The sequence below is a fragment of the Drosophila suzukii genome (assembly GCF_043229965.1).
Source record: "Drosophila suzukii chromosome 2 unlocalized genomic scaffold, CBGP_Dsuzu_IsoJpt1.0 scf_2c, whole genome shotgun sequence".
Classification (NCBI taxonomy): Eukaryota; Metazoa; Arthropoda; class Insecta; order Diptera; family Drosophilidae; genus Drosophila; species Drosophila suzukii.
In genome coordinates this window covers 39,431,436-39,444,497 of record NW_027255896.1, presented here as the reverse complement: position 1 = coordinate 39,444,497, position 13,062 = coordinate 39,431,436, and the positions used below count along the sequence as shown (strand labels likewise).

The window sequence follows — 13,062 nt, the reverse complement described above, 5'->3', positions numbered from 1 at the left end:
ACAGGTCCAGAAGCATTTTCTCGCCACCCATAGTCGCGATTTAAACAGGAACTATGTCGTTAAACTTTCATTCAACTCGGAAAATCCTGAACTCGGAGAATCTCTACATGGTGCTCTCAAACATTTCAAATCGGTGGTTGACTACGACAAAACGAGCAGCCACGGACGTATATGTGTACTTTTTGCGGGAGAATATCAATATGACGCACATGCGTAAGGTGCCGACAGAGGAAATTGCTACTGGGAATCAGTTCATTCCTCTCCACCACACAGTGCTTGGCCGAAAACTGCGAGTGGTTTTTTATGGATCCATTCGCTACGCTAATGGTAAGGCGTTAAATAACACTCTTTTCACGGGGTCCAGTATCCAACGCGATCTATTTTCTGCGTGCCTACGCATTCGAATATACAAGTTCGCATTCTCAGCGGACATTGCTAAAATGTTCTGCTAAATATGGGTTATCGAACGGCACCAAAACTATCAAAAACTCTTTTGGAAAGAAAGTACATCAGATCTGGAATGCTTGATTCCAATTTGCACTGCAACCTACGGAACGTTACCCGAAGTACCCGAATGTTTCAAAAATCAAAATGGGTCAAACAGTGAGGATGAGTTACTTCAAAACCGAAACGAGTTTATTCAGCCGATGTCTTCCGCAAATCTTGAGCTCGGAAAATGGGTATCCAATACCTTATTTATACAAACGGATGATACCAACGCAAAATTGTCTCCAGTTAAAGTTATTGCAAAATTTAAATCCGACGTTTCGGGTTGCTTTATGCTTGGTTACAATTTATTAGCGAAAGAGTACAGCAGGCGCGACGAGAGTGCGTTTAATGTCGAGATCAGAATTCGTACTGATTTAACAAAGGGACAGCCATCCGAAAGCTGGGCCCAAGAATGCTATAGTGAACAACGTTCAAAGCGGCAGCTGGAAAAACTTACGATGCAACGCACGCTTTTAAGTTTCGGCTGCGCTCGTCGCTTTGAGGGGATAAGGGTGTTGCACCAAAAATGCCTTGATGTTGTTAACCTATCTTAAAACAAGGAAGAACGCTATAGTCGAGTACCTCGACTATCAGATAACCGGTACTCAGCTAATGGGACCAAAGAGAAGTGGAGATATGCAAGCAGCAAGGCGAGATTGAAATGCGCCACCTACCCGTGATCTCAATGTATGGATATCTGGGCGGTATACAGATTTAACCGTTATGCACGTTAAAATGGGCGTGGCAAACTTTTTTTTTGATCAATCGATAGGTATTTTTATCTATCTTTTTATCTAGCATGAAAATTTCGGGCGCTACAGGTTTGGGCGGTTTGTAGGCGTTAGAGTGGGCGTGGCATATTCGCGTAACAAACTTGCTCTGCGTACAAGACCACGGAATCTAAAGCTGAGATCCCTTTTCACTATCTTTGATAGTTTCCGAGCTATCCGCGTTCATATCTACGATTTCTTGAAGTTTGTGGGCGTTAAAGTGGGCGTGGCAAACATTTTTGTTTCAATCGATAGGTATTGGTGAGAACATTACATTTCAGTTAAAATTTTTATTCTAGCATCACAACTGTAGGAGCCACAGTTTTGGGCGGTTTGTGGGCGTTAGAGTGGGCGTGGCACTCTGCTGAAACAAACTTTCGCTGCGCAGGAATCTCAGAAATCTGCATGCCTAATCCCAGTACTATAGCTCTTATAGTTTCCGAGATCTCAACGTTCATACGGACAGACTGTCAGACGGACATGGCTAGATCGACTCGGCTAGTGATCCTGATCAAGAATCTATATACTTTGTGCTTCGTTCTGCCGTTTACATACTTTCCGACGAATCTAGTATACCCTTTTACTCTACGAGTAATATTAACGTATAATTAACGTGCTGCGAAAAAATTTTCCTCACAGATACACATAGACATGCACTGTAAGACGCAACTACAACCTTAGATAGCAAAACTAACCAGTCGTAAGTTGCGGAACGTGTTTTAAAAAAACATAGTTCTGGGTCGTACCTTTTTTACGCAAAACAGCACGCATGCAAATTTTCCAAGGCAAATGTGCGTGCTGGGTGCATTCTATTGCGGTGCCTTCTACAAGTGTTTCAGAACAATGCATCCAGAAGCATGCCCAAACACCCATTTCGGGAACGTATTCCGAAAGAAATTGTTCTGGGTCGTATCTTTTTTACGCAAAACAGCACGCATGCAAATTTACCCAGCAAAATGTGCTGGGGGCAGTCTTTTGGGTGCCATCTGGGTGTATTTAGTGGGAATGTAAAAAAACCAAACTCAAACCCGAAGGTTGCCGATGCGCATTTTTTTACAATCGTCTTTTTTCGGAACTGTTCTCTTGACAAACAAATAATAAAGACAAAAGGGAATATGCAAGGAAGCGAGCGGTTTTTCTTGTCTCTTGCATTTCTCGTCAGTTGCATTTTTAGTTCTGAAAAGTGAAGTTCGTGCCACGTGTTTTGAAAAAGCTTGTTGCTTTCTGCGACCAATTTTACATCAATATTTTCACAGGTAAGTAAAGTGTAGATAATTTAGTTCAATATGAACACAATGAAATAACACAGTACATGTACACTGAACATTCAAACTAAAAACATATTAAACAAATAAAATAATAACTATTTGTATGTAAATTGTACATACAAAATAAACATATTGTATATTTGTAATGTATATACACATATTTCAAAATATATAATATTCAATTTGCTTTATATTTTTCAGAATCGCAAAAAATGAATGGGCACACCAAGGACTGAACTGCGTAAATGACAAAAGTACATAAACAAGAAGGAAGCACCAAAGCACCGTACAGAAGGGGAGTTACTCCGATTAAAAATTAGTTGCGTTTTTGAATATTGAAATGAAAATAAATATGAAATTGAAATCCAGTTTTATGTATTCCTGGGGAAAACTTCCAGATATTTGGTTTTTGAATGCTTCTAGGTGCATTCCTGGGTACATGTTACAGGTGCATTAAAAAAGAGTACACCCAGAAGGAGTTTAGTATGTTGCTTCCAGGTGCATTCCAGATTTATGCTTCCAGAAGCATGCAACGGGTGCATTCTTTTTTGTCCCGCACCCGTGTAAAAAGAATGGACAGACTCATCACTCCCGGAACACCTTTTTGATGCCATTTCATAATGAAAGAACGCATGCTGGAATGCTGTCACATACGACTGGGTACGAACTGACACCTTATACTTACTCACACCCATTCAGGCATGACCACTGATGTTGCTGCTTCCTGGGGAAGACCTCTTCCCACGGACCCTTTCCACATCTCTACCGGTGCTGCCCCAGCCCTAGTTCAACTACTAAATCTCTTAGCAATTCATTATAATTTATTGCCTAACATTAAAATAAAACATTAAACATAGAAATATTAAAAAACATGAACAAATAAATCTTAGAACATAAACAGGACGTTAAATAAAAAAATACAAAAAAACATTTAACCTAACAATATTTTAAAATTCTAATTGAGCCCAAAATTGCATTCGCAAATCGCAAACTCAAAAATTGTCGCGAAGCGACTGCAGTCAGCGCTGCCAAAAGAAACTAAACGCCCAATATATAAAAGAAAATATTAAATCAAAACAAACAAAAGCATTTGTGGATCTCCTGGAACGAAAACCTTCAATCATAAAAAGCCCTGGCCAACGCCCGCGATGTGATTACAGGCGCACATGCGGGACCACTAGCGAGCTCTGACGCCGCTGCTTGTGCGCCCAAGTGGCGGTAAGGGGAAAATGGAGGGAAGCTAGCGGGCGACTTCCTTTCTTATCTCTCTTTTGATTTGGTTCTCGCGTTCCTTTGCGACGGTGCGCTCTAATTTGCCTTGCGGAGAGTTTTGCGAATATTTCGCAGTTTGTGTTTTGATGTTTAAGTTAAATAAAAGTTGGACTCACGTATTGTTTGTTGCCGCACCCTACGATGAAAGCGCTTCCAAGAGACTGCCGCATCTGCGAATAGATCAAGAAAATGTCGCCTGCCTAACAAGCCTCGCGCATAACTTTTTTGTAACGTAATCTTTTATGTTTGTTTTGTTTGCCTTACATGAACGACTGTTCGTTTTTTTGTGTTTGCTTAAAGTTTTTGGACTTAGGTTTAAATAAAAATAACAATAAAAAGAAAGTGAACATAACAAACTATATTGATATTCTTTATGTGGTGGGAATATTGATCGGTGGATTTCAGAATTGCAAATTTTTGCAAGGAAAAAATCAAGAAAAACAGCGCGCTGCTCTGGAGAACGCTGCCGCTTGAGGAAAAACCACGATGCGGCCTTGCCGTTGCCGCTGTGGGGCTTGAAAAACCCTCACGGGATTTGGTTTAAAATAACTAAGCTGCAAGAGGTGACAATTAGCATTGGGTAAACACACAAACTTTTCCACTTTCACCCACTTATAATCACACTTGGAAATTCACTTGCTATGAGCGGATGACGCCAGTAGGGCGCCCCTTACACCCTAGCAAGACGCCAACAAACCGCGATTCCACCACTCCGCCATTTAGCCACGGAGAGGCGCGAAAATCTTTTCACTCCTTGCTCTCGACCAGTCTCTTCTAGCAACATACACAGCCACAGTTTTCCCGGACCTACTACCCTGAAAGCAAAAGGGCGATATTTCTATCGCCTGTCGTCCAGAATTCACTCCTTAAGCCTAGTACTCAGATCGGCTAAGAGTTTCGCTAGTCGGTCACTTTGTAGTGTGACCGAAGTTTTCAAAGTTCACCCGCAATGCATGTAGCATGGTCTTACTGTCAAGCAGCTAAGTTTGTTGTCAAACAAAAAACAAATCAATTGGAGAAATTAAAAAAGGTGGAGTCTGCTGGTACACAAAGATATAAAATAAATGAAATGTTCAACGAATGACGTTATTTATGTAAACTAGTAGTTTAAAGCTTCCTTTTCGTCCCACGGATGCTTCGCCATCTTTCCCGCGCCACCGCAGTCCAGCTCCAAGTCCCAATGGGCATATTGGACCTTGAGGATGTGGGAGCCGGATTGGAAACGGTGTTGATCCGCTGATTCTGCAGGAAGTCGCCCAGCATCCTGGCAATGGCTGGCTATGGCTCCTCCAACTGTTCCTAAGCGGGCGCCCTTTTTTCCTCCTCCCTATAGAAGCCAGCGGGTCCAGCTCCGCTTAAGCTGCCAAGTAGCTGTTGGTGTACGGAGTCATAATGGAGAGGTCGTCTCAGATCATATTACTAAAAATATACTTCTATTAGTACAACGCAACCAAATTTTTTGTCCAGATCTTACTTTCTTTGCGAGGATACGCCCAGCGCCTTCGCTCTCTAAGTCCCACTCGGCATGTTCCTTCCCACTTCAGCTGTTCTGTTGATTTACCCCTGTTGTGGTATTGCTTCCTGTCGGTGGAATCGCACAATAAAGGGCAACAGCTTGGATTGGCGTCCTGTTTCATCTGCACTGACTCTGACACTGACTCCTGCAGTCGATTTTGGTGTTTTCCTTCCATTTTTAATTTTTAGTCTCCACATCGCCTTTGCACGAACACCGTCAAAGATTAAATTTCTTATTCTTTGGGCCGAGGCTAACTGCGTTCATCGACATCATTTTACAAAAATAAAATATACATGTATCGCGTAGAAGTAACTTCTAAGTCACTTCCGGACGATAGAAAGACGATAGTACACATTTTACAAAAACAAAATTTGTGGAAAAAACAAGCCATAAAAAGAGGTCGCGGTAATTTTCCGTTACCCCTATTTTTCGGAAAATTTCTCGGGTCTTCATTTTGACCCCCGCTATTATTTTTCGCCCGAGCGTCATTTCCTTGCGCGATTTGTCTGTGGACATTTTTTTGTATCAAATTTGTGCGTTTTAAAAATATAGCTTTGTTTTAAAAAAAAAGCTTTTATTTGCTTAACATATTTAAATGTCCCCCTCAAAAAAAGGTGCGAAATTACGTGCTTATCGTGAGCCTAGCGGCAAATCCTGATAGCACAAAGAGACATGTCTTGTCCGATGCATCGAGGATATTTTATCCTCTCTGACTCTTGGCAACCATTGTAATCCAGTTTAAGATTATTTACCAAAAACTTTGGCCCTTGAACTTGGATTGGGATGACCCGCTTACATTTGTGGTGGAATGGACCTTTATGGCTACGCGACAAGGATCAATACTTGCTAGGGTTACAGACTTATCTCTATCAGACAAACGCAATCAAGGAGCAGTCAAATCCAACTATTTGACTACAGTGGCTGTTGCAAGTCAGGTTCATCCACTCGATGAGCTGATCGCACGAGTTACTTCTTGGATCAAGCTCGTTCACATTGTCGTCTATGTGAAGCGAATCATTCAGCCTCAAGAGCTCTTAAATTTGGAGAGATAATAACTTTTTGTATAAGGCACGCGCAGTGATCGACGAAAACGGTTTGCTAAGGATAGGCGGATGACTGCACCAATCGCAATTGTCTCGAGGCAAAACACCCAGTTTTTCTAGCAAAACCCATCGAATCTCGAAGGTGATCCTGGAACACGAGCAACGATTAAACCTTCACCCTGGTGATTCCTCCATGTTTATAATCGTTCCGCAGAGATTCTGGATAAACGACTGTTTATCCTGCTTTTGTCAAAGCTACCACACCTCCCAGCAACAAATGGCTGATTTGCGCAGCGTGAGTGTCACACAAGCACATCCATTTGTTAATACTGATTGCGATTATGCAGGTCCAATCTTTCTAAAAGATGCCAAACCTCGAAAGCCACGTATCAGCAAGGGCTACATTTGCCTGTTTGTCTCCATGGTCACCTCGGCCGTGCACCTGAAACTTGCCACAGACCTGTCAACAGAAACCTTCTTGGCTCCCTTGCGGCGCTTCATATCCCTACGTGGCAAGTGTACCAAGATCTACAGTGACAACGGAACAAACTTCATTGGAGCTAAGTGATCCCTTGACGAAATGCAAGAATTGCTTTTATTACAATAACTTAGGGACATCGTCACAACCACCCTGTCGGATGCATATCCGCAATTCAACGCCCACTTTCGAACAGATGCGCATCTGGCTTGCTCAAATCAGCGCAGTGATAAATTTATAGCCCTTATGGTACGCATCTGACACCCGCCCACTTCTTAATTGGGCGACCTTTAACCACCGTGCCAGATCCTGACTTAAGACACATCCCTGTGAGCCGATTAGGGCATTGGCAAAGCATCCACGCTACGCTCCAAAGATTCTGGAAGAAATGACATCAGGAGTATCTGACAACTCTGCAACCACGTCCGAAATGGAACACTGCAACAGCCAACCTTTCAATCGGTGATGTCCATCTCGTTGGGGAGTCCAATACACCACCAGCATCTTAGTAATCGCACGGGTTATAGAAACCAATCTAGGGAAAGATAACCTTGCTCGAGCAGTCAAATTTAAAACATCAACAGGAGAGATGATCAGACCTAATCACGAAGATAGCCGTTTTGCCCAATTCAAAAACTGTGTTTCAGGGCTAGCCCGGATTTAATAAACTCTCATATTTAAACCCGTAATGCAATCTCTATCCTCTATATTTATCTTTTGTAAACGAAAACCGACTTATTTATTGTTTTTTCGCTTCTGGCAACGCTGCTACGACTGCGTCGTTTTGTGAAATTCAACTCAGTATCAAGTAGGCTTCGCAACTGGCAAGAATAAAATTAAGTACATTCCATACAACTTAATAAAGTAAACTAGTATTACTATTACCTTAATGTCCAGCCGTATTAAGGGTAGGTGGTTAAGGGCTCGGAATATGATATTCAGCCAAGAAAGTGTTATGTTCAGAGTCTACTCCATTCGTTTTGCTATTCTAATTTTTAAACGTATAAGAAATATTGAATAAATTATTTTGATTATGTGCTTCAAAATATACAGGTGTCCTTCAAATGTTTAGACCCCCCTTGCAAAAATCGGAGGCAAATCAAAAGCTCTATGGCTCTTTTTTGGCTGACAGCCAATGGGTGCATGGGGAACAGCAAAAAAAGTTTTACCTGCATATATACATATATCGAAAAAGTTATCGCGATAGCTGAAGAGAGCGGAAAGTTGATAATTTAATTGCAAACAAAACACAAAAACTAAACTGGTTAATTTCAAATAAGCGAAAAGAGGCTAAAACCCAAAGAAATTTAGGTTTCAACTCACAAAATCGGTATAATGTCTTAAACTAGCACATAATTATTTTATCTTATAATAATAAATAAGTGCCACGCTAATAAGAGCTCAATGAGCTACGAACAAAATAAAGAGCGACTAAGCTCCGCGAGCCGAAGAGGCGCTTACTTTTCGTATGTCTCCGACGGCGTGGAGTCAACAATGCAAAACCCCCACCATCAGTTTCGACCCCTGGCGCACCAACAACATGCAACGGTAAAACTTCTGCATCCGCACTAAATTTGTCAGCAACAACTACAGCAACGGCTATTACTTCGGAATCGACTGCAACAGCAGCTCTAAATTCAACGGAAACAAAAACCATGACAACAAATCAAACCAAAACAAAATTCTGCAAGCGGGTCCGGCCATACAGACAAGCGTAAGCTTAGCCCGCAGAATACCGCGGTAGGTAACAAGTCAAAAATTAACCGGGTCCAAGTAGAAAATAAATTACCCGGGAGATCCAACAGCAATAGATTTGCGCTTCTAGCTGAAAATGAACCAGAACAGGCTCAGCAGACCCAACCGAAACCTAAGCCCCCACCAATTTACATTAGGGAGAAAATCTCGAACACCCTGGTCAACAAAATTGTTGCGCTGACCGGGGACGGAAACTTTCATGTTGTTCCGGTCACAAAAGGGGATATCCATGAAACCAAGCTTCAGACCAAATTTGAAGAACATTTCCGAGTAGTATCCAAATACCTGGAGGAAGCTAGGAAAAGCTACTACACGTACCAACTAAAAAGCAGCAAAGGCCTGCAAGTGGTACTAAAAGGAATCGAGCCCGACGTAACCGCCAAGAAAGTTATCGATGTTCTCAAGAAAAAAAAAAGGGTTTTCTGCAAAGAACGTCGGAAACATTATAAACAGGAAAAGAGCCGCTGGAGCCAGACAGCAGAGTTTTGAAGAAAAATGAAGTGCACCCCATTTATAACTTGCAATACTTATTGCACCGAAGAATTAACGTGGAAGAGCCATATAAAAGGAACGGCCCAGTGCAATGCACAAATTGTCAGGAGTATGGACACACCAGGGCATACTGTTCACTTCGAACAGTTTGTGTAGCTTGTGGAGACTTCCACAAATCGGCTAACTGCCCTGCCAACAAAGAAGACCCCAAAAAGAAAAAATGCGGTAACTGCCACAGTAACCACACCGCAAACTACAGGGGCTGTCCGATCTACAAGGAGATGAAGGACCGCATGCGAAAATTCACAGCAACGTGTCATCAGAATACCCAAAATGCGTACACTTACTCGCGTACGACGCCGGAAGTTTTTTTCGGCACGGCTGCAAGATCCTCATTTGGTCAACTAAATACCCAGAAGGGCCGATGCCCTTCGATCAGGAACGGAAACCCCACTCCAGTCTAATCTGGGAAACGCTCAGCAGATCCAAGTACAGTCACAAAGCACTCTGGAATCTATGATGGTCTCTATCTATGATTGAATTCATGTCATTCATGAAAACGACCATGCAAACACTGGTTCAAAACCAGAACATGGTGTTACAGCTACTTGCTGCCAAGCAATCCAAATAACAGATGGCAAATATACGAGTAACAATGTGGAACGCCAATGGCGTTTCACTGCACAACCTTGAAGTAACACGAAGTAACGATAATCATATCGACATTATGCTACTGGTAGATACGCACCTCACAAACAAATACAACTTCCAAATAAGAGGCTACACTTTCTACCGCACAGACCATCCAGATGGTAAAACCCACGGCGGAACCGGCATCCTAATCAGGGAACGCATCAAGTACCACATTCACCAAAGGTTTGCAACTAATTACTTGCATGCCACGTCTATTAAAGTGCAGTCAGGCAACGGAAACCTCACCATAGCCGCTGTCTAGCTTTACAATTTCTGAAGGACAATTGATGGACTTCTACAACTTGCTTGGAGATCGCTTTATAGCTGCAGGGGACTATAATGCCACACACACGCACTGAGGATCACGCCTTGTGACTCCCAAAGGAAGGCAATTATACAATGCAATCATAAAACCGAACAACAAATTAGACTGTTTCCCCTGGCAGCCCCACATACTGGCCAACAGACCCCAGGAAAGTTCCAGGCCTAATAGACCTAGCAGTGACAAACATTCCCCGCAATATAATAAGCGCCAAACCGCTTTCGGGCCTGTCGCGAGACCATTCGCCAGTGCTAATAACTCTTCTTCAAAGCACAAAAACTACAGATCACCCCCTCAATATAAAAAGTATGTAAGCTCACACATCCAATTAACCCCTCATTTCAACATCGAAGCGGACATCGACTGCTCTACCGATGCTCTAGAAGAAGTATTCGTGGAGGCAGCCGATATCTCAACACAAGACAGGGACGTGCAAACCAACCACTTCAAAACAAATCTGCCAATTGAACGGCTAGTCCTAGAAAAGAGGCGCCTGCGACGTGCTTGGCAAACCAACAGATCGCTGTCATCAAAACAACGTCTTAAGGAAGAAGCTTGCACACTAAATCGAGCTCTAAAGCAAGAAACAAAAAAGGCACAGCAGCGGTACATTAAAAAACTTTCGCCAACCAGTACAAAATATTCCTGTGGAGGGCTCACCCAAATCTGAGCTCACCAATCGAAACAGTCACTGTTTGCTTTACATCTCAGAAACGTCATCCAGCCGAACCCTGCCACTGGTTCATTTGTCCTACCACAAATCGAATCAGAATCTATTTCCTACCACCATTGTTTCACCCAAAGGAGATCGCGAAAGTCATTGGGGAACTGAAACCAAAAAGGCCCGTGGCGGTGACCAAATAACCCCAAAAATGTTAATTGAACTTCCAAACTCTGCCATTGAGGTTATTTGTAAGATTTTCAATGGGATCATAACTCTCGGCAACTATCCGAAAAAATGGAAAAAATCTCTTATCATTATGATACCAAAGCCCGGAAAAGACCACACAATTCCGTCATCCTACAGACCAATTAGTGCATTATCGTGTCTGTCTAAGTTGTTCGAAAAATGCCTTCTAACTCGCATAATACCATTTCTAGGAGCTCACAATGTTATCCCTGCTCATCAGTTGGGCTTTCGTCAAAACCATGGAACGATCGAACAAGTAAACAGAATAACATCAGAAATACGCACAGCATTTGAGCATTGGGAATAATGCAGCGCAATATTCCTCGATGTATCTCAAGCCTTCGATCGAGTATGGCTAGATGGCCACATACACAAAATCAAAACACACTTTCCTGATTACACTCACAAGCTTCTTGAGTCGTATCTATACAACAGAACCTTCGCAGTAAGGTGCAATACAACAACATCCGACGACTACATTATCAAAGCTGGAGTCCCGCAAGGAAGCGCGCTAGGGCCTACTCTGTTACTCCTATACACAGCGGATATTCCCACGAACGAGCAGCTAACGACATCTACGTTCGCTGACGACACCGCAATTTTAAGAAGCTCAAGCTGCACAGGCCGAGCAACAACACAGCTAGCATACCAGGTGGCTATCTGATTGACGGATTAAAATAAATAAACAAAAATGTTAACACATAACGTTTATCTCGGCGTCCATTGACAGACGACAAAACTGGAGAAGACACATCGAACGCAAGAAAGTACATCTAAAACTAAAAGCCAGCAGCTTCCACTGGATTCTTAACGCTCGTTCGCCCCTGCGTCTGGACTACAAGGTTTTGCTCTACAACTCCACTCTCAAGCCCATCTGGACATATGGCTCCCAGCTAGGGGGGAACGCCTGCAGCAGCCAACATAGACATTATACAGCGCGTTGAATCGAAAATCCTGCGAACTATCCCTGTGACACCATGGTACGAGTATATTCGCAACCAAAACATCCACAGGGACCTAGGCATTCTTATCGTAAAAGATTAAATAGATAAACAAAAAGCGTCATACAATGAAAAACTCTCTGTGCACCCCAATCGCCTCGCAAGACGCTTGACTTGGGATTCCAGCCGATCCCGTTTACAACGCAACGACCTGCCAAGCCAGCAATAACTTTCGGGCCTCGTTTAGCAGAATATCAGTCATATGACTGTTAGTTCGATTAATTAGTTTAAGATTTGATACACTTATTGTTAGTATCCAAAGGGAGAAGATCCAATAAATAGTATCCGTATCCGTAAAGACGAATCGTAATCGGACTGATCCTGCCAGGTCTTTAAACTACCTCCCCACAATTCAGGCGTCTTATGAGACCCATGCCCACTGACGTTTGATCGGAAGTTTAATTAGGTGCGAGGATGGGTGTTTGCTCATAAGGCTCGTCCACACCAGGGAGATTCCAAGGAGGCCCCCGCTCGCATCTGGTTGCCCAAAGGCCAAACTAACGATGGGCAGGCACTGACGTGTCCGAGAGGCCAGAATCCAGATGTTTATACTAAGGTCTGGCCCATCCAAAAGGTGGTAAAGGAAATTAGGTCCACGCTGCCTGCTGCAGGTAAATAAGCTGGAAGGCATGGTTCGATTCGGAATAAGGCAAATGTTAAGGTCTTTCTAGCCGAACCGGAAGAGGTACTGGGGAAGGTCGAGGACACCAACAAGTTTCTGGACGACTTGGTCTTTGACGACAGGACCCAAGACAGTCTAAAACGAAGATTGAACAATTCAGCAAATACGAAACAGGACCTCGGAAATCCTTGACACTATTCCTAGGAAGGCACGTAGACTCCAAATCAAACCCAACAGTTTGGTTACAGTGGCTGTTGCAAGTCAGAAGTGAGTTCGGAGACACTTCCAGAAGTGACGTCGAAAAGTAACTCCGAAGCAAAGACAATAGAATATCAAGATGCGTAACGAGGAGTAGGAAAATGTACACAGGCGGCGTAATTTTTGCATAGCAACCCTCACACGTATGGGAATCTATTTTTAGAATGACGTTG

The 13,062-nt window shown here is 42.9% G+C and overlaps 1 long non-coding RNA gene across 1 annotated transcript; it reads left to right on the top strand.

The window, feature by feature from the left end:
• The first annotated feature begins 2,265 nt into the window (after positions 1–2,265).
• LOC118878559 (uncharacterized) lies at positions 2,266–2,895 on the top strand. Its single transcript, XR_011605420.1, has 2 exons — positions 2,266–2,515; positions 2,729–2,895. It is a non-coding gene; the product is annotated as an uncharacterized lncRNA (long non-coding RNA).
• The last annotated feature ends 10,167 nt before the right edge of the window (positions 2,896–13,062 follow it).